At 42.5% G+C, this 24,267-nt stretch overlaps 1 protein-coding gene across 9 annotated transcripts in view; it reads left to right on the forward strand.

The window, feature by feature from the left end:
* The window catches only part of ARSB (arylsulfatase B), a 294,461-nt gene that overhangs the window by 24,278 nt on the left and 245,916 nt on the right, over window positions 1-24,267 (forward strand). The gene's annotated exons all lie outside the window — the stretch shown is intronic.

The raw sequence follows: 24,267 nt of genomic DNA on the forward strand, positions 1-24,267 counted from the left end.
TGCCCTCAACTCCTGCCTGTAGGCTTCCAGTGGTATCTGGTGGGCCACTGTGTAAAACTGGATGCTGGACTAGATGGGCCTTGGGCCTGATCCAGCAGGGCTGTTCTTATGTTCTTAAGGCAGCTCTCTGGACAAGGTAAAGAAGTGGGAGTGAGGGAGTGAAGGCTCTTAGTGGTTGGCGGGTGTTGGAATGTAGACAGGAGGAGGAGAGGCAAGGGAGAAAGAGAACAGCTTTAGTAGCTGTCTTGTATCTGCTAATTTGTGCAGAGGGGAGAGCTGGTCTTGTGGTAGCAAGCATGGCATGTCCCCTTAGCTAAGCAGGGTCCGCCCTGGTTGCATCTGAATGGAAGACTTGATGTGTGAGCACTAAGATATTCCCCTTAGGGGATGGAGCTGCTCTGGGAAGAGCAGAAGGTTTCAAGTTCCCTCCCTGGCCTCTCCAAGATAGGGCTGAGAGAGAGTCCTGCCTGCCACCTTGGAGAAGCCACTGCCAGTCTGTGAAGACAATACTGAGCCAGATGGACCTATGGTCTGACTAAGTATATGGCAGCTTCCTATGTGTGCAATGCCAAAAGGATGACTTTACTTTGGCACAGACAGGCAGCAAGGTGCCAACCTGGCACCAAATTCCAAGGTTTGTGGCACTCCATGTGCCCATAGATGGTAAAGGAGTGCCCTGGGCTTCCAAGGCACTCATGTTAGCTGTGGCAAGCTAACAGCGATAGATTTCATTCTGGAATCTGAGGGTTCTCAGGCATTTGAGGACAAGGACCCACCTGTGGTAGGCTCACACAGAGAGTAACCCAAAGACTCTCTGGGTTATAAGAGTGGTATCCAAGACAGTTCAGTGCCATTCTACTGCTGTTTCATGGGTTTGCTCTGCTCCATGATCAGGTCTGCATGTCTTCTGGTTTAACTTGGAGATATTCTACAATTAACTTTGTAATTAACTCCTGTGGAGTTTGCCAGTTTTCACTTCATATCGCTTTTTCTTACAGGTTACCTTTGCACACTAGTCCATATGCACATTGATTGAATCAAAGCACAGAAAGGAATTTTGATATTTGATTGCATCAGGATTCCTTTTTGCACTGTGACTTAGTTAATGCATACATGCGCTGGTGTATCGGTCTCTTTGGTGGGGGGTGGGGGTGGCAATTGAGCTGAAATCAGTGACCTACCACATATCATAGCACTCAGAAAAAAATTCAGAATGAAAAAATAATAAAAGGCAGATTACAGTCCATTTGTGCTGCTTCAGGCCAGGAAATTTTGAACCCAAGTTTTGAAGAAATTCAGATGGGAAGCATTTCATAAGCATCCCTATGTACAATAATAACTCCTTTGGAATCTGTGCAGTGCTGTAGATGTTCTCAGTATTTGATACAGTATGAGACCCGACTACAACTGAAGATCATGTATGCATCTTTTCCCATCATGATGGGAAATTGATTTGGAGAAACACAAGTTGTTTTGTTTTGCTGAAGCCCTGATGTGTGATAAGGCGATTTGCAGCATATTGTGTACTTGCATTGATAAAGTACATCTCTAATTAATCCTACTTGTAGATGAAATTGCTATTGACTAGCAGTTAGAAGCCTGCTTCACACATGAACTCTTACATAGTATATTAAAAATATGTGTACCTATGAAGTTACTTATTTTGTACATTTTTAGATGACTTTTTCCAAAGTACTCAAAGCAAATAGCAATATACAATAAAACACATCCAATATACACAATAATGTCCCATAGATCATAATGGACACTTCTGTTTTTCTGCATGTACAACATGCATTAAGGACCTTGTTCAAGGCTTCTTACCATGCATACCTGCAAAAGAGAGATGTGCACAATATTTACACACACAATGGTATATATGTGTCTTTATGTGTGTACACTGGTACAGGGGGGAAAATGTGAGAGTCTTGGAATGCTTTCTTGGTATGTTCCCTTACAAAACAAACATAGTAAGGTTCATTTTCAAATACGAGTCCCAGCAACTGTTTTGCCTATATGCATTCTGAAATTCTGCCAGTTGGCAAATAAACCTATTGCACACTTTAAAAGGCTCTCTTAAACTAGGCAGAGATAATCTGTTTTACACAAAAATATTACTAGCAGATACGCCAAGCAAGCAATGAAAGTCTGACCATTAAAATACTGTGATTGTGTTCTGGCATAATGTAAAACCATGTTCTGGCTAGCTAAAACATGAAGGCGGGTCTCACGACCCGCTTTGTCCGGGTTTGCAGAGAGAGCGGGCTAAGCTCTCCCCGCAGACGATCGGGCAGACCTGTCTGGGTGGCTGGATTGGCCACCTACACAACTGCCAGCTTTGTGACGAAGCTGGCAGGGGCTGGGGAGTTTGGGGGCTGCGTGGCCCCCGGAAGCTCCAGTATGCCCTGTGCGAGTGCACAGGGCGTACTGGAGAGACCCCCGAGCCGGGAGGGTCTACTCATGAGTAGCTGCAGCGCAGAGCCATGCTGCGGCTACTCACAATCCCAAAAACTGGTTTAAGGGGCAGGCTACTTGAGCAGGTTACCCGCTCAAGAACCACCGGGCTCACAGACAAGCCCGCTGGTTCTCACGATTGTAGAAAATCGGGCTAGCGAAGGCAATCGTGTGAATAGCCTCATGGTTTGTTTTAATGTCTAAGCACAACCCTCCCCACAAACCATGGTTTGGTTAAGATTGACAAACGGCAATCTGAAGCTGGTTTGCAAGTCACAGTTTGTACTGTCTGTGGTTTGTTAGTCTTATCACTGAATTCACAGACCATGGGCAAACAGTTAGGGTTGTTCTGTCTCAAAATGCTGCTGAGTCATAGAGATGTGGGTGGATTTGTGAAGCTGATGGGAAACAAAAGCAGAGAAGTAGCTCTAAACCATGGTTTGCCTGCTGAATCTCTGGAAGCTCAAACTGTGGTGTCATCATGCAGCTTTAACCTGTCTCCTGGGATTGTCTCCTGTATTTCCGATTTAGTGCAGAATCTAAACTGGAAATATGGCAGTAAGTAAGGCTTTCATTTAACAGGAGCTTTGTACTGTTTTTCACTGCTGCTTGTTAGGCAGAACTTCAACGGGTGCAGATTTCAGGCACAAAAGTACTATATGAAAAGGGAAAGCTGAACCTGTTATAACTCTTAATTACCACAAGAGGGTGCCACAAGATATGAAGAAGGACTTCTCTTTCATGAATCGAGTTTAGGAAGAACCCATGAATTTATTTATTCCCACAATGGCTCATGTTGCTTCATTGATTTCCTTTTGTTTTAAAATGTAGCCTTTTTTACTTTTTCATCTTCCTCCTTCTGCCAGCAGTTTTCAGACTCATGCTCATAGTGATCCTTTCAATGGACTCAAAACAAAACAAACCCGTGTACATCTTCAGCAACTTGTGCAGACTACTAAACTATGTTTCCGTTTGGCATCCTAGGGCCAGTTTGTGGTGTTAAGCCTCAGATCAACTTCTTGTAGCTTTATTGCTGAGGAGTACTTGGTCCTGTTGACATGTCCAGGATTGGGCTACTTATCCTTCACACCCATCCCTGACTTAACACATAGCATTTATGTAGCATATTACAAGCATTTACCAAGCTTCACATAAGCTTCTTTTGTAATCCTCACAGTAGTCTAAGGGGCAAATAACATGACCAGGAGTGAGGGTGGGTGGAAGGCTGCGCAAATCTCCCCCCCCCCGATGATCCTGAAACATTGGTGGAAAGTGTGGACTGCACACCCACACAATCTGTACTGTGCTGCACAGAGCGCAGATCTCCAGAGGTTGGGACGATGCGTCCCAGTCTCCACATATCCCACAATGCACCACGCAACCTTGCCAACAGCCCAAGCACACACACGATCCTGGCGCCGGAGTTAAAGTTGCACTCCCACACTTAACCTCAGCTAAAGGCCAGGCTTCAATGGGGGGTTAGGCTGCTCGTAGGCAGCCAGCTGTCCATTAAGCGCTTGTTGCATCCCTAAGTTTCTCTCAGTTGAATGTGTATTGCGATGTTTTACTAGTTTGCAGGCTTCATTAGAGAAGTGCTGCGGACAAGGGCTCTAGTGGCAAGGGGACTAAGACATCGCCAATATACATTTAACTTAAAGCAACTTGGGGATGCAACAAGAGCTTAACAGACAGCTCGTCTAGCTAAACTTTCTTAAACCAAATAACTCTAGTACTGTACTGACTCTCCAGCACATGATGCTGATCCTAACCCTAACTCTTAAATTGGACTTACTGCCCGAATTCTTTACCCTTTCTGTTAATGAAACTGCTCTTGGGATATTGGTAAACCACCCCTGACAATCCTTTGGGCTTGTGTGGGAAATCAGCAACTCTAGAGAGAGCAGCTCATTTCAGAATAAATTTGGGCAAAGTTTTGGTCTTGGAAATGACTGACAGAGAGTTGAAGTCAAATACAATGATGTTTATTTGGGGTTTGGGGTACCAAAAGAAAATCTTGATTAGCAAGCAACACAATATTAACTAACCAAGCTAACAATATTAATAGTACTAAATTGAAGCTCACAAAGAGATGTTTAAGCTTAAGTTCTGAATTAAATCCACTCAAGGCTGACCAGAGACATGGTCTTAGAGAACAGCTTTAGACTTTAAAGTTATAGAGCACGGAGAGATAGGAGCAAGAGATTTAGGAGTGAAGATTAGTATACCTCACTTCCTTTCTGGTGGTGTGTTTGGACACTTGTTGCTCAACCGATGTCGAGGGACCTCTTCCCTCTGGGACAGGCAGGAAGGCAGAAAGCAGGAGTGGGGACCTGAGGGTCAGGGAGCCAGGAAAAGTCCAAAGGAGGTCTGATCTCAGGGGACCAGTCTCTCAATGTAACCAAGTGTGCTGCAGAGATCAGGCCTGGGAGCAGGGCCGGTCTGGAAGTGAAAAGCGGGATGGGCACGAGAGCCAAGGCACAGCAAGATGATATAGCTGATGCCCAGAAACATGAAAACACAATGGGTGAATCTAGAGAAGAGACACACTGCTTGGTGGTCTTGGGGACAGAAATAGGCCACATCTTGCCCTGGGGCCAAATGTTGACCATACCTTTCTGTTGAAAAGGGTGACATACATTATAGGATAAAATAATACATTTTCTCCTGTTCAAACTTTGCTGGGTGTGCTCTACCAGCACAATGGAGTGAATAGGTTGAGAAACCTGTGCAGGATGGAGTGAAATGAGTGCATTAGAGCTTATCTTGTGTGGTCAGGAAGACCTTGATAGGTGCTGGGATGTTTTAACAAGCATACCTCTCGAGCCAACCATTAATGCTTCTTGTTAGTGAGATGAGCCTGTGGCGATATGCTCGAAGCTAATTGGATGGGCTAACATGGAGGGGTGCATTTGGCTGTTCCTGTTAGAAGAATAGCACTTAATTAACTCTTGTCTACTTCAGCTTCCTCGCTTGTGCTGAAATCAGAGAGGAAAGCAGAGGAATAGGCCTCTTTCAGTTGAGAGTTAGACTTGACCAGGAGTTACCTTTCCCCATGCTATCAGCCAAGTGACATACCCTCATGAGTTAGTTCATGAAAGCAAATGGTGAGCCCACGATCCTGTGAGTTCAAAGAGACAAAGTGGAAACGACAAGCCCTGGTAGCTCAAAATCAGGTGTAGGGGTGCTAATGGGAGCCCCCAAACATCTTGGTAACAGCGTGGCTCCTGGTGCTGCACACAAGCAGCCCTAACCCAGGCTGGGCTGCCCTAGCCTGGATTACGTTGCTCCTGAGAGCAGCTTTATTATGTTCCAGGCATGCATTGACTCTGCATGAATCAGTTTTTGTTTTCTTACAAAATAGGAGGAGGTGGGTCTGACCTGGACTGGGACCATAGCATGAGTTGGTAGCTTTTACTTTTTGCTCCTGACAAGGTCCTGATCTGGATCAGTTCTTCCCACCCACATCAGCAATTAATGAAACAAGATACAGGGCTGAAGTACAAATAAATAAACACACATGCAGTTTAGGTCAAAGGTGTCATTCTCCCCATCTTGCAGATGGTGGGGCAGGGCTGAAGCTGAGAGAGTAATGGCTAGTCCAGACTTCACAGGTGAACTAAGATTTAACCAGGTTCTTAGAAACTGCCTTCTCCCATAACATTTCAGTCTGTTATATTGCCTGAAATCCACTGATACTGTGTGTCATGAAGAGGCCATAGGTCAGTGGTAGAACACACATTTTATATTCTAAAGGTCCCAGAATCAGTTTGGCATCTCTAGGTAGGGCTGGAAAAGACCCCTTTCTGTAATCCTGGAGAACTGCTGCCATTCATTGAAGGCAGTGCTAAGCTAGGTGGATCACTGGTTTGACTCTGTGTCAGTAAAATTCATAAGTTCATATGTTTTTTTTAATTGTTGAATTTATATACCGCCTTTCATTAAAAACAACCCCAAGGCAGTTTACAAAAGTTAAAAAACATACAATAAAATGACAGGAAAAACGATTAAGCTAAAAATATAAAACAAATCTAATTTAAAAACTATAAAATACATGCATAAAAACTATAAATGGATAAAAACACATCAAAGCAGAAATAGAAACAGTCATGTAAAAGCCTGGATAAAAAGCCAAGATTTAAGAAGCTTTCTAAAAACTGTGATGGAGTCCAAGGAGCGAATGGCCACCGGGAGAACATTCCAGAGTCTATGTTGAGGTCAAACGTTACAGATAGCGAGGATGCAGATAGCATCTTTTTTGGTTAGGTGTCATCCACGTAGGGAACGCCCTCCTGTGCCAGGCTTGCTGAAGTCAGCCTGCATATCTTCCAGAAACATTATAAGACTTCTCTGTTTGGATTGGTTTTAGGAGCTCTGGGATAAATCAGGAAAGAGTGAGGACTTTTCCAGTGAATTGAAGAAATTTCATTTTGTTTGACTAGGGCATTTTTTGGCTTTTCTTAGATACCCCAAATGTTCAGGACCATGTAGGCTGTCTATTAAACATTGCAGAAAATATGTGAAGATCTAACCATGTATTTTGACATTTCAGGTGAAATGCAAATACTTGGCAATAATAATAATATGAAAGCAGTATTTTAAAAATTTGTGAATATGTGCAATTATTTAACGCTCTTAAACTGTGCCGTGAAGAAGTTCCAAAGCCTGTTGCATGGCATTGCTGCTTCAGTATGACTGCCAAATGTTCCTGTGCATAAATATAAGGGAAACACACAATTGTTTTGCAAAATGTCTAGATTTAGCTGGATTTCCATTTCATTCTTACTGTTTCATTTTCTGCCACTAAAGAGAACCATGTAGTTCTACAGATTCTGTGTAATCAAATTCAGATTTGAAACGATAAATGCATTTCAATGCATATTTGTAATAGCAAAAATATTGCTTAATAGGTAATATAGGGGAGGGGCTTTGGAGTTCAAATGGAGGACATGGGTGTTCTCATATTTCTGCTTTGAATGGCTCAGACACAGTATAGGTCTTTGTTGCATTTTTTAAAGTGTAGAACATTAGTGGGAGTAGGGGTGGCCCATTCTGCAATTATTCCATCTAGTTGAGAGAAGAATATTTTTGCCCCCTATTTGATTCTTTATAGAAGGCAGTGGAAATGTGTTCATCTCTCACACCGCCTTAAATCCTCTAGTGCAGAAGTTCAAGGGTCCAGTTCACTGGGAATGCCACAGGGCAGAAATTAACTGGCCTGCTTGAGTTATGAATTGAAGCTTTCATAGAGGCTGCATAGCTCTAGTAAATACTATTAATCCTTCCTTTCATAAGCTCTGGAAGGATTCACTCACACAATTTAGAAACTAATAATGAAAAATAAATGACATGCTTCTGTTGCTATCTTTGGCAGTTGGTTCTAAATGTTTCATCCAAACTGTACAGAATTGCCACTTGAGTTTTTGGTAGGCTTGCACTCTGCTTAAATCCAATCCACAGCCTCATGCCGTTTTAATAAATAAACGTCTCAGACATTCCATATCGGCACCACCCTGTATAATTCTTGACATATTTAGTCTCCCTTTTATTGTTCCTAATATAGATAGCTAAACTTCAAACTTGTCAAATGGACTCATTTCCTCTTACTATAAAGGAATTCCAGATGCAATATGCTCTTGCTGCTAGCTTATGGATGTGGACTTGCACATGTATTAGTTACCATGGATTCATATTGATCTTACAAAATGAAATTGCTTTATGTTGTATCATTGGTCCATTTAGTCCAATACTGTCATTTCTTACTGGTACTAGTTCTCCAAGATCCTAGGCAAATGTCTTTTCTTTCCTCCACAGCTAAGTTCTGGGACTTTCCTACTTGCATAGCTGTCACATGATGATTCTGGTTTAGCATGTAATAAATACTCTGGCCATTTTCTTGTCTCTTGGATTTCACTGAGGCTGGAGCAGAAGTGATGAGAAGACTCATCACTTTCAAGGGCAAGACAATGGTTGGGTATGCCCAATGGAGTGGATATCTAGAAAAACAATAGAAAGAGAGAGGTAACGGGCAAGTTAAGAAATATGTCAACTTGTGCAGCTAGGAGAGGAGTAAGAGAGGATATTTCATTTTAGTTATCATTACATTTCCATACCACTCTTCATCAAAGACCTCAGAGTGGTGAGCAACATCTCAAAATCAAATCCATTAAAATGACAACTTTTAAAACCCACAAACTACAACAGAAACAGCACAGCACAGCCTCTCACACACCCTGACCACAGCCCAAATAAATAGGGTGCTTTTTTGCAGCTTCTGGAACACACACAGAGAGAGTGAGAGCATGGTACAGATTTGATTTGGAAGGGAGTGCCACAGTCAGAGGTTAATCGCACAGAAAGCCCTATTCTGCACACACAACAACCAAGTTTCTATGGGCATTGGTACATTGAGTATAGTCCTTCCAGAAGATCTGGTGGGTAGATGCACTCAGGAGAAGACAGCTCTTCAAGTAACTGTGCCTAAACCATTCAGGTCTTAAAGGTAATAACTAGCACCTTGAATTGCATCTAAAATGGATTGGCAACTAATTCCAATGCAATGTGTTGTATGCTCACAGTGAGTTTTCCTCTTCAATATTTTGGTCACTGCATTCTTCATCATCTGCAGTTTTGAAATGCTTTCTGAGGGCAGCTCTACATAGAGTATATTGCAGTAACATAACTAGGATTTGATTAAGGCATGGCTAACAGTAGACAGACCTCCTATCTCAAGGGCTGCAGCTGTTACATTTACTGAAACTGGGCAAAGACACTCCTAGCCACAGCTGCCATTTGGCCCTTCAGGATCAAAGCCAGGTGTAGGAGAATCACCCACCCCCAGTTGCTTACCTACACCTTTGGCGGGAGCATAACCCTGTCCAGAGCAGCCTGAACCCCCTGTCAGTTATCAGCTCTACTGCTGACCACCAGCACCTTTGTCTTGTCTGGAATAAGCCTCAGCTTGTTGACCCACAACCAGCTCATCGCAGCCTCCAACCCCCAGACTCAGGACTTTCTCTCTACAATCTGATGCTCTAGAAGGACAGAGATTGATGACACCATAGCCCAGATCTCCAGATAACCTCTCACAAAGGTTTGTGTAAGGTTTTTTTTGTTTTGGTAGCTGTTAAACATGGGAGGCAAGAGCGACCCTGTGGAACCCCAAGGGCCAAGAGGCTGAGCAACAGTCCCCCAGTGACACTATCTGTACCCTCTGTTCAATGTAGGACAGGAACCAGTACAAAACCGAACCCCCAGGACCATCAGATGGCCTAGAAAGATAACGTGGTCAGCAAACAGCTACTGGAATAGACACTGTGCTGGAATGTACAGAGACAATCTGGCTTATCCTTCTGAAAGAATAGCATCTTTATACCAGGTTAATTTTTTAAAATATGTTTGTAATTCCCTTAAAATTTATTTTCTTTCTTTCATTTCTCCCCTCATATGACAAGCTTCACCTTTAGGTGTTCTGCACAATTTCACAAAACCCGTAAGCGGGGTGGAATGAGACAGTGAAATGTTAGGACTTGCTTCAAGCCTGCTGAGATTTTAAAACCGACAAATGATTTTCTAGTTAATTAATAGCCTGTCTTTTTCTTGACATGGAACAAGCCTATCTGTCACCACTACTCAAATGCTGATTGTGTGCTTGTTTGATTAATCAGGTTTCATGGCTTACTTTTTAAAAAGCCAAATTTCATTGGTGCATGCCTCTATTCACTTGGTGTCATCGACTACGTATGATAAACAACCCCCAAAAGAAGTTACTTTAACCTTTTTTCATTCTTTTTTACTTTCATCAAGACAATACAATTTATCCTTGTAAACCAGGATAGCATTTAAAGCTGCTTCCCACACAACATTTTTTCTTACATGAGAAGTGACAGCCCCAAATCCCTGTGTGCCCCGAGGTAGGGCACCAAATACATTATGGGCACAACCTCCTCTTCTTCCTTTTCTTTGTTTTCAAGGGGTGATATCACTTGACTTTGTGCATGTTTAGACATACACGTCTTCATCTTTCTCTTTTGAGACAGAAGTAGCCACTACACAACATGCACACCCTCCTCCCTCATGCACTCCTGGGCTAATTATGGAAAGGGAAAGGAAGCAGAAGAGGGAATGGCAATAGGATACTGGAAATTAACATAACCAGTACTCTGCTGCTTCATTTCCTTTTTGTTTCCTCCCCCATTTCATTATCAGCCCAGCAGTGCCCAAGGGAGGAGGCTGAGGAGGATACATGTGTGCCCTGTGCTGAGGCAGGCAGCAGTGTTGAAAAGGAGAAGGAAGAGCTATCCCAATGGTGGGAGGAGGCAGGTGAGGTGGTAGGGGCATCTTGTCTTCCCTACTGGTACCCCAGTAATCTGCAGCTTGAGGTGACGCACCTTGCCTCATGGAAGGACCTTCCCCATGGATGGGTTTAGAAAAAGTAACTGAATGAGAAAATTGCATGAGTGCCTATGTAGCCACATGTGTATGTATGTGGAAGCAATGGCATGTAGTATAGCCATGTGAGTGTAAACTGCCCATTAAATTGGCACAAGAGTGCACATGCTCCTCTACCTCCAGTAAGAACAATTGAGATATACATTGGTACAGTACTTAAGAAAGCTACTGAGTAGTAAGCTGGTCATGGCTTCTAGGTAGGTCCCTGACTGTAGTCATCTACATGTAGTTATCAAAGTCAGTCACAACGGTGAAGAGGAGAAATGCTGTAATGTGTGTGTGTGTGGGGGGGGGGGGTTCCACTTCTGAAAACTGCATGTTCACTGTTTCAAATTACCACTGAATTCACAAAAAGCTAAAGCCACAACTGGATATGCAAATTGTTGTTCAAATACAGATGGTTGTACTAACGCAGTATGAGATCTGCCCTATACTGCTTAGAGAGGTGCCTGTGCTTTCAGATGAGGAACATGAAGTGAAATTAACCCAACTACAGACAATGGTGCATGTGATGCTTCACAGTGGTTTGGATCTGCTTTGGAAAAACTGCATATGTGCTTTTGCAGATAAATGTTTCTAATAGTGGAACAGTGAGTGGAAAATAGCTGTAATAATAAAAGGAGAGGCTTTGCCCATTTGTACTAATGAAGGCTCCTGCATGGCTTTGTTCTGTGGATGTGCCTTTTTCCATGTGCCTACCCACTGTCCCCAGTAGTTCTCACAACCTGCAAAGATTTTGAAGGCTGCAAAGATTATGTAAAATTCTTATTAAGTTTTGCTTTACTAAGCCACTTGAGAGCTGAACAGTACTATTTTGCACAGCAAGAGGCTGGACTAGATTATCTCACAATCCTACAAGCATATACTGGTGTTTGCCTGAACTTTAATGTCCCAAGATTAGCTTTCATTTGTGATAAAGAAGGGTTTTATTTCCTCTGCTTTTTGCATATTCCTGAGCTCTCCTTATATCATCCTGGCAAAGCCTTCAGTAATTCTCCCCTGACCTAAAAATATCTGCAAACTATTAGCATGTTATAATAGACTATAATGAGTTAGATAAATAAGGAACAAACATCACCTTTGCTTTCATCAAGTAACAGAAGAAGCTCACTACTAGAATTCTTCTTGTGCACCAGCCAGTTTAGACATCAAAAAGCACAGGAAATAAAATACTTCTGAATCATAAATGAAAGCTAATCTTGGGGTGGGAGGTGAGTGAGTTTGTGTGGAGTGGGGGGGAGAGAGCATGCATGAGCCACAGAAATGCCAAAGAGAATGGTTTTAAATAACTTTTATTTGCTGCACAAAAGGTTGAATAACTCAAGTGCTAAATACTCAAGAAGCAATGCATCCCCTTTTAATGGAATAGCTTGATTTGAGCAATGGATGGTGATGCCATTGTGGAAACACTTTAATGTTTTTCACTAACATTCAAATGTTTAAGATCAATGTTTACAAATTGGCTGTGTGGCTAAATATGTGGAACAAAAATTCCCTAAAAGATCATGGTTGACATTGAGACTAACAGAGCAAGGGTGCTACATGAGAAGCACAGGTGCTGCTGCTGAGTTCCCAGCTAATGCAGCACCAGCACTTGCATGTGAGGGCAGAGTTCTACAACTTCCCTTTCCCCTGGAAGCACTCTGTGTGTCAAAATATATGTCCTTGAGGGCTGCACAACCATCAGGGACATATTTTTTTGGGTGGCACAAAGTGCTTCTGGGGGAAGAGGAGGTTGAATGATTGCCAGTGCTGCATTAGTCAAACCTATCAGCAACAACAGCGCTTCTAATGAAGCCCCATCTGGATGTAGGCTATTATCTCCAATTTGTTAATTGGAGTGATTGATCTACCCTACATACACATATATGCCCCCAGATAGGACATAGGGGTGTGCACAAAACTGGCTGGCCCGATTCGGTTTGAGGCTGAACCGACCTTGAACTGGACCGGGCCAGTTTGGTTTTGCCCTGCTTGAAACCGCCCCCACCAGTTTGGTTCAGCTCAGGGGGGTTGCAAATATATATATATTTAAGATTATTTTTATTTGTTATACTTACCCCCTCCAGGGGGCTTCTCCGAGGCCAGGGGGGGTCAGCGGATGTTTCCCTCCCCCTGCAGGCCTTCCTTGTGTATTAAAGCACCCGGTTCAAATGATCTTTGGCCCTTTCCGGACTTGCCCCCTTCTGGTGGCCATTTTAGAGGCCACCATGCATGCACCATGGGCCCCTGTGTAGCTTCGGTTATGACCCGGCCACACAGGGCCCATTGTGCATGCTCAGCGGCCTCCAAAATGGCCACCATGATGGGGATAAGGCCCAGAAAGGGCCAAAGTTCGCCCAAACTGGGCGCTTTTATACATAAGGAAGGCTGATGGGGGAGGGGGAATATCTGTGGACGCACACACACCCACGGCCTTGAAGAAGCCCGGAGAGGCTAAGTACAATAAAATAAAATAAAATAAAATAGATTTGCGAAACACCCCCTTCCCCCAACACCCTGGGGGCTTCAGTCTGATGTTGAGCCGAACTGGGGGGGTGGAGTTCAGCTTGATATCGAGCCATCAAACTGAACCAGTTCGACTTTGCACAGGTTTGGAATCAAGCCTGTTCATATATCGCTAATAGGCCATGCTCATGCTACATAGACCATGCTCATGTAGACCTTTGTCCCTGTTTTTTCTGAGGAATTTGTGTGAGCAGTTCTTACTTGCTGAAGGTTCTGTGTGTGGTGGAGAAGGATATGAGGCAGAGGCTTACTCCAAAGCCCACTGCATGCATGGCACTAAAAAATACATCCATCACATTTCCCTTATGAAAAAATAGATTTGGATGATTTCTGAAATTCTGCATGTTCTGTGTTTCTAATTCTTTCAAGATGCAGCAGTAAAAAGTTTGAAGCTCTTATCTTGATGTATTGTCAGAAAGAAGAGTCTCTTTCCAAGAATACGTTTTGGCTAAATAAGGGAAAACCCCATGTATGTCACCTGGATCTCATTGGAGGGAGGGAGGGATGGGATACAAATGTGATTAATAAATTTGGTACATTAAAAAGCACAACAAATCCCTCTTACTAACTAAATATTCCCGTAAGTGCTTTGTTAAAAAATTGCTGGCTTTGCTGAACTTAAATGCTTCAAATGTTGAGTAAGAGCCTCAGTATCATGACGTGGGTTTAGAAACAGCAAAATTGGGAAATATTGTCAGGCTGTTATACAAATATATCTGGTAGTTGTGTGTCTTTTGGATGTGTTTCTATCACATTTCTGTCTTTTTAAAAATGAGATGTGTAATATTCTAATGAGAGCTTGGATCTAACAAAGATCCAAGGGCCATATGCAATTAAGTTCCATTGAAAGAATGTTTACTGTACATTCAGGTCTCCATTGATTTCAGTGGGCTATAGGCATGTTCGGTTTCCTTTTGGATTGCCTTTTTGGAAGCAATCTCAAACTCTCTACCCAAGGCTTTGAAAGCTGCCTGAGTCTCTTATTCCCTTCCAATCCAGTCCCAGTCCTCCTATGGCATCTCTTCCTTCCTTCTCTCTACTGCCTCTGTGTTTCCTCGCTTCCTGTCTTTCGTCTTGCCCTGCCCCTTTCCTTAAGTAATGCTCATATTATTTTTCCTTGTGCATTTCCATATTGTGCCTGTGCTTTTAAAAATAATAGGAGAAATAGCTTTGGCTGCATGAATCCCATTCAGGGAAATTTAAATAGCCTCACTATGCACAGGATTTCAGCTTTTGTATTTGAGAGAGAGAGAGAGATTTAAAAGCAAGTATAAGACATAGGTGAGTAATTAGATACCAAGAATGATGCTATTTCCATAAGAATGTATCCATTTTCTGAACTATACGTGTGTGAGAAAGAGGGAAGGTGGGAGGGAGAGCCCTACCATAATGATTTTTAATTGTTTTGTTAAACTAAAAACAATGGTTAGGTAATGAAGAGAGTCTTAATTTTATTTCAAACAGTTATGCAGCTCCTGTTGAGGAATTCTTAGATGTCAATAAGGCTTCGAATTCATTTAAAATAAATAAAAATACATTTCATTCTAGGCATAAAGGAAGAGAACTGATTTGGAAAACAGATGTAAATAGGTCTGATTGCCTGACGTGAGTCATAGTTCACACTAAATAAACTCATTTCATTGGGTTTTGGCCTATATTTTGTAGATACTGTACTGTTCTTTGTACTGTAATTACAGCTGTTCTTTGTGGATCAATTTAGGAACAAACAAATAGAAGAGATGCAGCTGAAATATCCCTGACACTGAGTAATGGCCATGACACTCATGCCACTAATGCTGAAATGTTTAATCCTTTGTTTTTATTGTTGGTGTTCCTGGGTTGGTTTGGGAGCTTAGATGCTGGCCAGTTTTCATTGGCTGCAGGAATTGTTATTGGAATGGCTGACAGCTGTCTGCCAGGCTGTCTGCAGAGCTTTCCTGTGCTCACTGCTGTTCAGCTTCACAGAGCTATTGTTCACATTGAGCCTCCCTTCCCTCCCCCTCCCCCTTAAAGGCTTTCCCAGCCATATCCTGATACGGTAAACCGCTTAAATTAGCTCCAGATTGTTCTGTTTATTTTGTGTAAGATAAGCGACAAACTGTAGCCGCAGCCTTCCACCTCAAGTAAACTGAGAAGAGAGGGGAGAACAAGGTACTGTATACAACAGAATGCAACCATCCCAAACAAAAACACAGCAGAGCAGTCCTTACATAGATTGTCTTTCCTCTCCCTGATAGTGAAGTTTTGCCAGACCATATTTTTGGAACTAAGGCTACATTTATTTTTTTTAAGGATAATGTTTTTGTATGGCAGACAACCTTACTGGGAATCCCTGTTCATATCAAGTACTTGTTGTTTCTGTAATTGGGGTAAACCCTCTGCTATACATAATGATGTTTAAAGGTAACCATTCTTCCTTCTCCTCCAGCCTTGGTAACCTTCCTTATTTCTCCATTAGAAATTCTACTTGTTATTGTAAAAGTGTTTTCCATATACTGTACAATTGTAAGATTTGGCTTTTTGAAGTTCCTAAATAACATCTGTGAAAGTGCAATAATCATGGCTTCATTTATTCCATCGCCCCTATAAAGACATTAATAAATATACATTTCAATTAAGTCCTTAACTTTTTCTTTTCTTTTAAAAGATTAGATGAGTAGATCTTGTTCTAAAGAAACATGCTGTTTCAAATGGGATAGGGGAATGTCCAAACAGGGCATTCAGAATAAACTTCCCTCACTGAATTAAATATGTGTGGGTTCTGACCATATTTTAGCAGGTTTTGACCTTTGGAATTCAGTATTCAATTCAGTAGGCAAGGCATAAGGCTTTGGCTACATTCCTAAATACATGTAAATGGAAGTCAGTTCCATTGAAATCAGTGGGCCTTGCTTCCAAGAAAATGGCTGGCATCTTCAGATCATTTTCCACATCCAGATACAGGTGGACCTCCTTATACGTGCAGTTTCATGTATCTGTGGCCAGGTAACTAATACCCAACTTCCACAAATGCATGCAGCGGGGAGGCAAATAAGGGATTAATCCCATGGGTTGGGTGGAGGAAATGACCTCAGAGGTCATTTCCGGCTGCCATTTTGAGCACAGGAGCCATTTTATGGCTCATTAGTTTAAAAACAAACCAAAAAAACCCGTGAGTTTTCACAGAATTCCTGGGACTTGGCAGGAGGCATCCTTCTTGGACTTCCAAAGGCCCACATAGTATGGTAGGGTACTTTATTTGGCATGTTTTCACAGTTTGCTGGTGATTTGGGTTGTTTTTTTTAATGTGAGGATCTAACCCTCACATTCCTATAGACTCAATGGCACATTATCCATGGTTTCGTTACCCGCGGTAATATGAGGGAATGGAACCCTCGCATATAATGAGGTACTGTAAGTGGAACAGCTGTTTGCATCACTCTGGCAATTTGCACAAGAACATGGCATGAGGAAAATCAAATTGCATTAAAAGAATATCTTTTACATGCATGAAGAAGCTTGTTCCAGAGCTAGTTGTGCACATACTTAATGGAAACTTGTGCATTCTCGTGTGGCAAAGAATGAGCAGCATTTTCCTTGTACTCGCCCTCTGAGTCTTAGCCAATGTGTTTAGGACTGAGGTATGTGTCTAATTTGTTAATCCTGTGGATCCCTTATGAGGTTAATCCTATCTAGCTCCTTGCTTTCACTGGAGAACATTAAGGAATATTTTCAAATAGTAGAAGTTTTACACAGCAAGTTTACAAATGGCTTTTCAATTACTACTTTACAGCGCAAAATAAACTTACCTTCGCTTTTATTGTAGCTGAGAAAGTTGGCTCTCCATCTTAGCTTATTATTCACCATATTTTCCTCTGAACATTGTGTGCACATAGTTCATACTGAATTACACTCAGCTGACAGAATGAATGCGTCAGCAACTCTTATTCTTGGAGTAGTCAAAGTAGAAGTCTTTTTTAAATTACTTCTATGGTTGTATTTATTAAAATGGAAGACTTTTAAATATGATCCCATATTAAAACAGAAATTCTGAAATAAATAAGAATGAACAGAAGTATGCTCATTCATTCCTCACACTTCAGGGTGTGGAAATAATCGCCACATATTCAACACAGCACTGTAGAGTTGGAAGGGAATTGAAGGTCATTTCCTACAGTCTCTTGCACTGAGGAGAGACCCTCCAGTCCAATAAGACTCATTATGCACTTATGAGACTCACTACCACAAAATGTGGCCAGTTGACTGGCAAACTTTTAGAAAGGGTATTAATGGAAGATCAGTCTCTCCGTGTCTGATAGCTCAGTGGATAGCTAATAAACAGCCTGGGGATGTACAGAACGTCCTGAGATTGGAACGTTCCAGTTCGAAGTGGGCCATTTAGAGTGTTCCACACTCAAAACAGAACACCTTTCAAATGACGAGTGTTCTGTTTTGAGCATGGAATGGAATGAACCCATTGCAAGTTGAGCTTTCCGAGCGCCATTTTGGCGGGCAGTTTTCCCCTTGCTTCAGCCAACCAAGAAGCAAGGAGATTGCAAGCCAATCGGAAGCCAGTGCCAAAAACAGGAAGGAAGGGAAAAGCAGCTTGCCAAAATGATGCTTGGAACACCCAAAACGTTCCGAGCTAGTTCCGTTGGAAAAACCACCTCTTCCGTTTCCAATGGAACAAACTAGCCATGTTTTGTAATGTGTTGAGAGGCAGTTTAAAGCTATGTTTTATTTAGCAAACACTAGACAGGAGTTCTGAACTTCTTTGTACCTACGGACCCCCTGGTATACTCAGGTAATACTCATGGACTCCTGCCCCATGTATATGATATAGTTTCATACAACACCAGTTATAATTTGGTGTGGTGGGGTATACAGAATAGTTATTTTCAAGGCGCATACAGAGCAAAGATGCATCAATGTAGCCTAACAGAATTTGCCAACTAACTACAGCAGGGAAGGGCAATTTTTGACACCCTCCCCTTCCACAGGAAGCCCTCAGTAACTTGTCAAGGAGGCACCTTTTAATGTGGTGATTCTCTTTATTGAGCAGGGGGAGAGTAACTGGCCCTATCCACCCCCAGCACAGTACTTCCAGTGACTGTTGCTGGTGTCTGTCTTATGTTTCTTTTAGATTGTGAGCCCTTTGGGGACAGGGGTCCATCTTATTTTTATTTATTATTTCTCTATATGAACCGCCCTGAGCCATTTTTGGAAGGGTGGAATAGAAATCGAATAACTAACTAGGTAACTAACTCGGTGCCACCCAAAAGTATGTCCCTGAGGGGAGCTTCCTGGGAAGGGGGCTGTGTCAAGAATTGCTGCTTCCCTGCTGCAACTAGCTAGGGAATTCTGTTGGGCTGCTGTCTTGCTGCATTGGTGAATCCTTACTCTGTATGCCAGCCAAGAACGTTATTCTGGCTCACCAAATTAAATTCAGCACATCAAAGATTTTCCAAGAAGTTAAGAACAACAAGTTAAGAAGCCCTGTTAACCAACAAATTAAGAACCCCTGTGCTAGAAGCAAAGAGTGATAGTCATTGCCATCACACAAAGCTTGTGCATTTGCATTTATGTATAGCTGATTACTTTTGGAAATAGAATGCTAGACTAAGATGAACCATGGTTTGACCAGCAAGGCAATTCTTACATGTGACACTGTGCAGAAATTATAGGGATAAGTAAGAAGTCCATTAAGGAAATCCACAAGCTCCGTGCTCCCAATTGTAGCTAAACTTCAGACTTCTAAATCAGCTATGGGAGCCATTGTAAAAAAGAAGGGGCTAGGCCCTCTGCCCCTATCCTGGCGTTTGAGCATTGCTTCTAGAACAGAGATGGGCAAAATAAACTGAATAAACAGTTAAGTAAATTTGCTTCACTTGTATGACATGGATTTCCAGATTCAGCTTTTCTTGGCCCAGAATTTGAGCTTACTTGATAAATTAAAGCTTATGTTTTCTTTTAATTTATTAAGCACAGAGTATACTCAGCCTTGCCTATGTTTCACTGCTGCTATGGAGGGAAGCTTAGAATTGGACTGTTTGTATTTCAAAGAACAGGGCATAGGATCAGATTACCCCAGGGCCCTGCAGTCAGGAATGTATGGGGATTATGTCAATACACACAACAATGACATAGTTAACAACATGGCTTTCTTTCCTAATGAAAGCAGACATACTTCAACTTCTTTAGGTAGTGTCTGAAGCTTTCTTACCTGCTACCATTGAGAATTTACTATGATCTGCCATCTCAAATCTAGTGTAAAATATTAGGGTCCTTACATAGCAAAAGACGTCTTGACCCTCTCCAGCTATTCTTTGTGACACACATTTTTCTTTCTTTCCATATATGTTGTTTTGTGTGCACATGTGTGATTTATGTATGGGGGGGGGCGGAATCTGCATTCCAATTTACAAACCCATTTGGAATCTAGTTTGTGGTTCTTAAGGCGCCTAATTTAAATAGGTGGATATATGAAATGGTCTTATCCTGACTATTTGTCCATCCAGACGCAGAGCCTGACCGCCAGCGGCCCGTGTCCAGCTGCGGTGGTGGCCCCGCTCACCCCACACCCTGCATCTGATGTCGGATGTGGGGGGCGTGGTCGGGCTCCTGAACGCAGCCTCGCAACTCTGTTCGGGAGTTGGAGTCCGGCCGATACTGTGTTTGCAGCACTGGCCATTTAACTCCCGAAGGAGCCACGCAGCCCCTTCGGGAGCTAGGCTGGTGCTGGTGCTGCGTTCCCTTAAAGGCAGGGAAGAGCCGCTCCTGGCTGTGCCACAAATGCAGTGGCCATTTAACTCCCAAATGGGAGCCACACGGCCCCCACTCAGGAGCTAAACCAGCACCCCCGTGTCTTGACATCAGATGTGGGGGGCATGTTGGGGCCGTGAGCCGTGGCCCCTGATTGGCGGCCGCCCGGGTTCTTTGAACCCGTTCGCCCAGTGGTAGCTCCGCCCCTGGGTCCATCAAGCTCAGTATTGTCTACTCTGAGGGGCAGCTCTTCTTTAGGGTTTCAGATAGGGGTCTTCCCCAGCCCTACCTGGAGATGCCAGGGGTTGCACTTGAGAGCTTCTGAATGCAAGTCAGGTGCTGCACCCCTGAGCTATGGCCCCATATGAGCCCCTGGTGGCGCAGTGGTAAAACTGCCGCCCTGTAACCAGAAGGTTACAAATTCGATCCTGACCAGGGGCTCAAGGTTGACTCAGCCTTCCATCCTTCCGAGGTCGGTAAAATGAGTACCCAGAATGTTGGGGGGCAATATGCTAAATCATTGTAAACCGCTTAGAGAGCTTCCAGCTATAGAGCGGTATATAAATGTAAGTGCTATTGCTATTGCTATTGCTATCTGGAAATACCCAGGGACATCTAGATATTCTCATTATAGTGTAATATCTATATTTATGGTAGGAGTAGGCATGTGACATTAACTCATAGGAGGAAAACACAAAGATTTCTATGAGTTTCTCATATTCTTGCCTGGGCAGGTTGATTTGTTCTGGGGCAGGTTGATTTGTTCTGTGTCAAACATTTCTTATTTTACAACCTTGCCATTCTTGAAAGATGTCTGTGCTGATCACTCAGTTTACTAGTTATTGTTTCACCCACAATTTCATGAGCGTGCTGTACCCAGCAGCACACTGCAAACCTGCCAAGTCTTCAGGATGGCGCGCAGCAGAAATGGAGCTGCCAGTCTGCTTTATTGATTCATATGAGAACTTCACCAAGACATTATTGCCTGTTTACAAATTCGATCTATTGATCTATCTATCGAATCAAAGGCCATTCCTTATACAGATATGAAAGAGTGTCTTAGGTTAAAGGGGCAGAAGTTAGCCTAGAAGGGGGGAGAAGGGGTTTTGGCTTAATTTAAAGTGATGGTCAAAGTTCACGAGTCTACAGTAAACAACGTTTTTATTCTAAGCACTTAAATTCACAAAGAACTGCTGGTCCTCAGACCGCTTGTACTAATAAAGTAATCCCAAAGCAGCCCCATAAACATCTGAGGAACATCTAGGGAACTAGTCCAAAGATCAGTGGTTTTCAGCCAGAATTCCAAATTAAAATGTCCCTGTGTCATAGTATCCTATTTCCCACCTTCAGTGCCTTTTGTGGAGGAAATGAAAAAGAAGCCATTGCTCTTAGGCAAAAGTTGGAGAGAAGGAAGAAGCTGCCCACAAGCAGTGCGGATTTAATCATGTGCTACAAAGCTTGCCATATGGATTGTTTCCTTGGCTTTGGAGGAAAGAAGAGGAAGTGAATGAAAGGGACTTCAATGGGGAAAGCTGATCTCTGTATTATTGTAACTGCCTGGCCTCCAGTTGTAGTTTCAAGATGCAGAAAAGACGTAGCCTTTTGCATGTCATATATTTTTCTTTTAAGCTTTGAGAAAGCCTGCTGACTTTAAATATCTAGCTGCTCATTCCAGGTCAAAAGTGCAGGACTTCTATGCAGAATTGTTCCCTCTATCTTTACTTAAACATTTATGTACAGAAAATGTTTGACACGTCGTAGTGTTTCCTTCACATTATATGTTGTGGATGTGTGAAACTGTGTTTGCTTTGACCCAAGCTCTTTTATCTTGTTGTACTCCTGCCTGTGACCTTTGCTCCTGCATAGGGTTGCCATAGGCTTTCCAAATCTGGGTGCCTAATTTGCATGCTATGCAAATTGGCTTGAAAATAATTTTGCATATGCAAATTAGCAGCTGCACTTGATTTGTATATGCTCTGGATATCTACCAACAATAGTTGGGGAAGATATCGTTGCCTGACCATTTTCCTTGACATGTTAACTGCAGCAGTGGGGGGGGGGGAGCGCAACTTTTAAATTAAGACTGCAGTTCTGTACACACTTTTTTGAGTGAAGACCTGATTGAAACCAACAGTGCTTACTTCTAAGTAGGCACTCATTGAATGTAAAGCGAAGAAAGTTCTTAAACATTACAATACACAGCCTGGTAGGCAGGCAGTAATTTACATCAAAAGCAAACTATCCTCTCAACTGCCTGATAGAGAGCCCCTGCTGATAAAAAAACAAAGGCAACATTCCTCAGAGAATTACTGTACTTGTGAAAGTGAAATCCTCCCAGCAAGCCTCCTGTGCTACCTCTCTTAATCCAAGACCAGCAGTTGAGCAGAATAGTGACTGCACGTTTTGCTCCGTAGCTCCGCTTCTACAAGGGCTAGAGCTTAGCTTTAAAAAAGAAGAAGAAAGAAAGCTAAAATCCAGGTGAATCCAGGTGGGGTAAGCAATCTGGGCGAGATGCTTAAAATCAAGTGAGACCAAGAATTCTGGGGGGCGTGGCAACTCTGTTCCTGCAGCTCCATAACTCTCAGCTGAAGAGGAATCTTCTCATCTCAATATGAATAAGATCTTCTGCTTCTGCTTCCTTTCTCCCTTGCTGCCCCTTATGCTTGGAACTGCGTCCTCAGCACCTGCAAGATATCTGCTCTCTTCCTTCCTTCAAATGCCTTCTTAAAACCTCCTTTTCTGTTAAGCCTTTGGCACAATCCCCTAGTCCCTATATTTTATTGCAGCTGAGCCTACATATATGTGTATGAAATTATGGCATATATTCTTCTCCTGTTTACTCTGCCTCAGCTCCCCCTCTCTGTTTCCCTTGTGTCAATATCTAGATTGTAAACTCCTTGGGGCAGAGATCTATCTTCTCATTCTTTGTAAAGTTCTGTGTACATGGGTGGCCCTATAAAAATAATAAGAATAGACATGTAGAGAATAGACATGTATATTTATATACAGCAGGATATATTTTCAGCTTCTATCAAACTGGTGAGTTATTGTGAAAATATTTAGGAAGAAAGGATTGTCATGAGTGCTTGGGGCAAAATTGGTTAATCTCCCATAGTTCTGAGGAGTCAGATCAAAAAGTATTATGCTGATCTGGTTGACAATGTGAAATGAAATTGTTCATGTTTATCTGTCTTGTTAATGTACTTACCTCTTGAGATACACTTATACTTCCAGCAAACTCTGAAATGATGTTCATTTATTTATTTATTTTATTAAATTTATATACCGCCTTTCATTAAAACAATCCCAAGGTGGTTTACAGAAAAATTTAAAAACAAGATGGTAAAAAAGACAATTAAAATATTAAGTGAAAAATATTAAACAAATCTGATGAAGAATTTAAAACAAAAGCATAAAAGCAATACAGAGTACAAAGAGCAGCAGCAGAGAATCAAATAAATGCCTGGGCAAAAAGCCAAGATTTTACACGCTTTCTAAAAGCTGTGATGGAGACCAAAGAGCGAATAGCCACCGGGAGAGCATTCCAGAGTCTGGGGGCAGCAACAGAGAAGGCCCTGTCCCACGTGCACGACAACCTTGCTTCCCTCCTTGTTGGCACCCAGAGCAGAGCCCCCTCAGATGACCTTGTCAAGCGGGCAGTAACCCTTGGGAGCAGGCGGTCCCTCAGGTATCCCGTTAAACACGATCAACTCTAGGGCCGTGATCTATGGTCCTGTACACACAGGGCTGTTATTCTGTGAGGCAAATGCTCTCTGGCATTTCTCATAGCATACACTGAGAGTTGCTCTTTCATAGAAGTGAATGAGAAGTTCCTGAATATATGGGGGTCATTTGTAAATGTTGTAGCCACTGGATTAGGACCTGCAAGACATATTGTTTTTGGAGACACCTACTTTCAAAGGACTATTTTGTACTCAGACATGCATACTCATCACTTGGCTTAATGCATCCAACGATGGCTTGTATGTGTGCATCAGCAACACAGATTAATCACCATTGCCAGAACTTTCATATCACCATATCAGCTCAAGCACAATACTTTTCAACTGACAGCTGACTTCTTCAGCAGAGTGTCATCAAATGATGAGAAATCAA

The sequence above is a fragment of the Hemicordylus capensis genome, chromosome 2, assembly GCF_027244095.1.
Source record: "Hemicordylus capensis ecotype Gifberg chromosome 2, rHemCap1.1.pri, whole genome shotgun sequence".
Classification (NCBI taxonomy): domain Eukaryota; kingdom Metazoa; phylum Chordata; class Lepidosauria; order Squamata; family Cordylidae; genus Hemicordylus; species Hemicordylus capensis.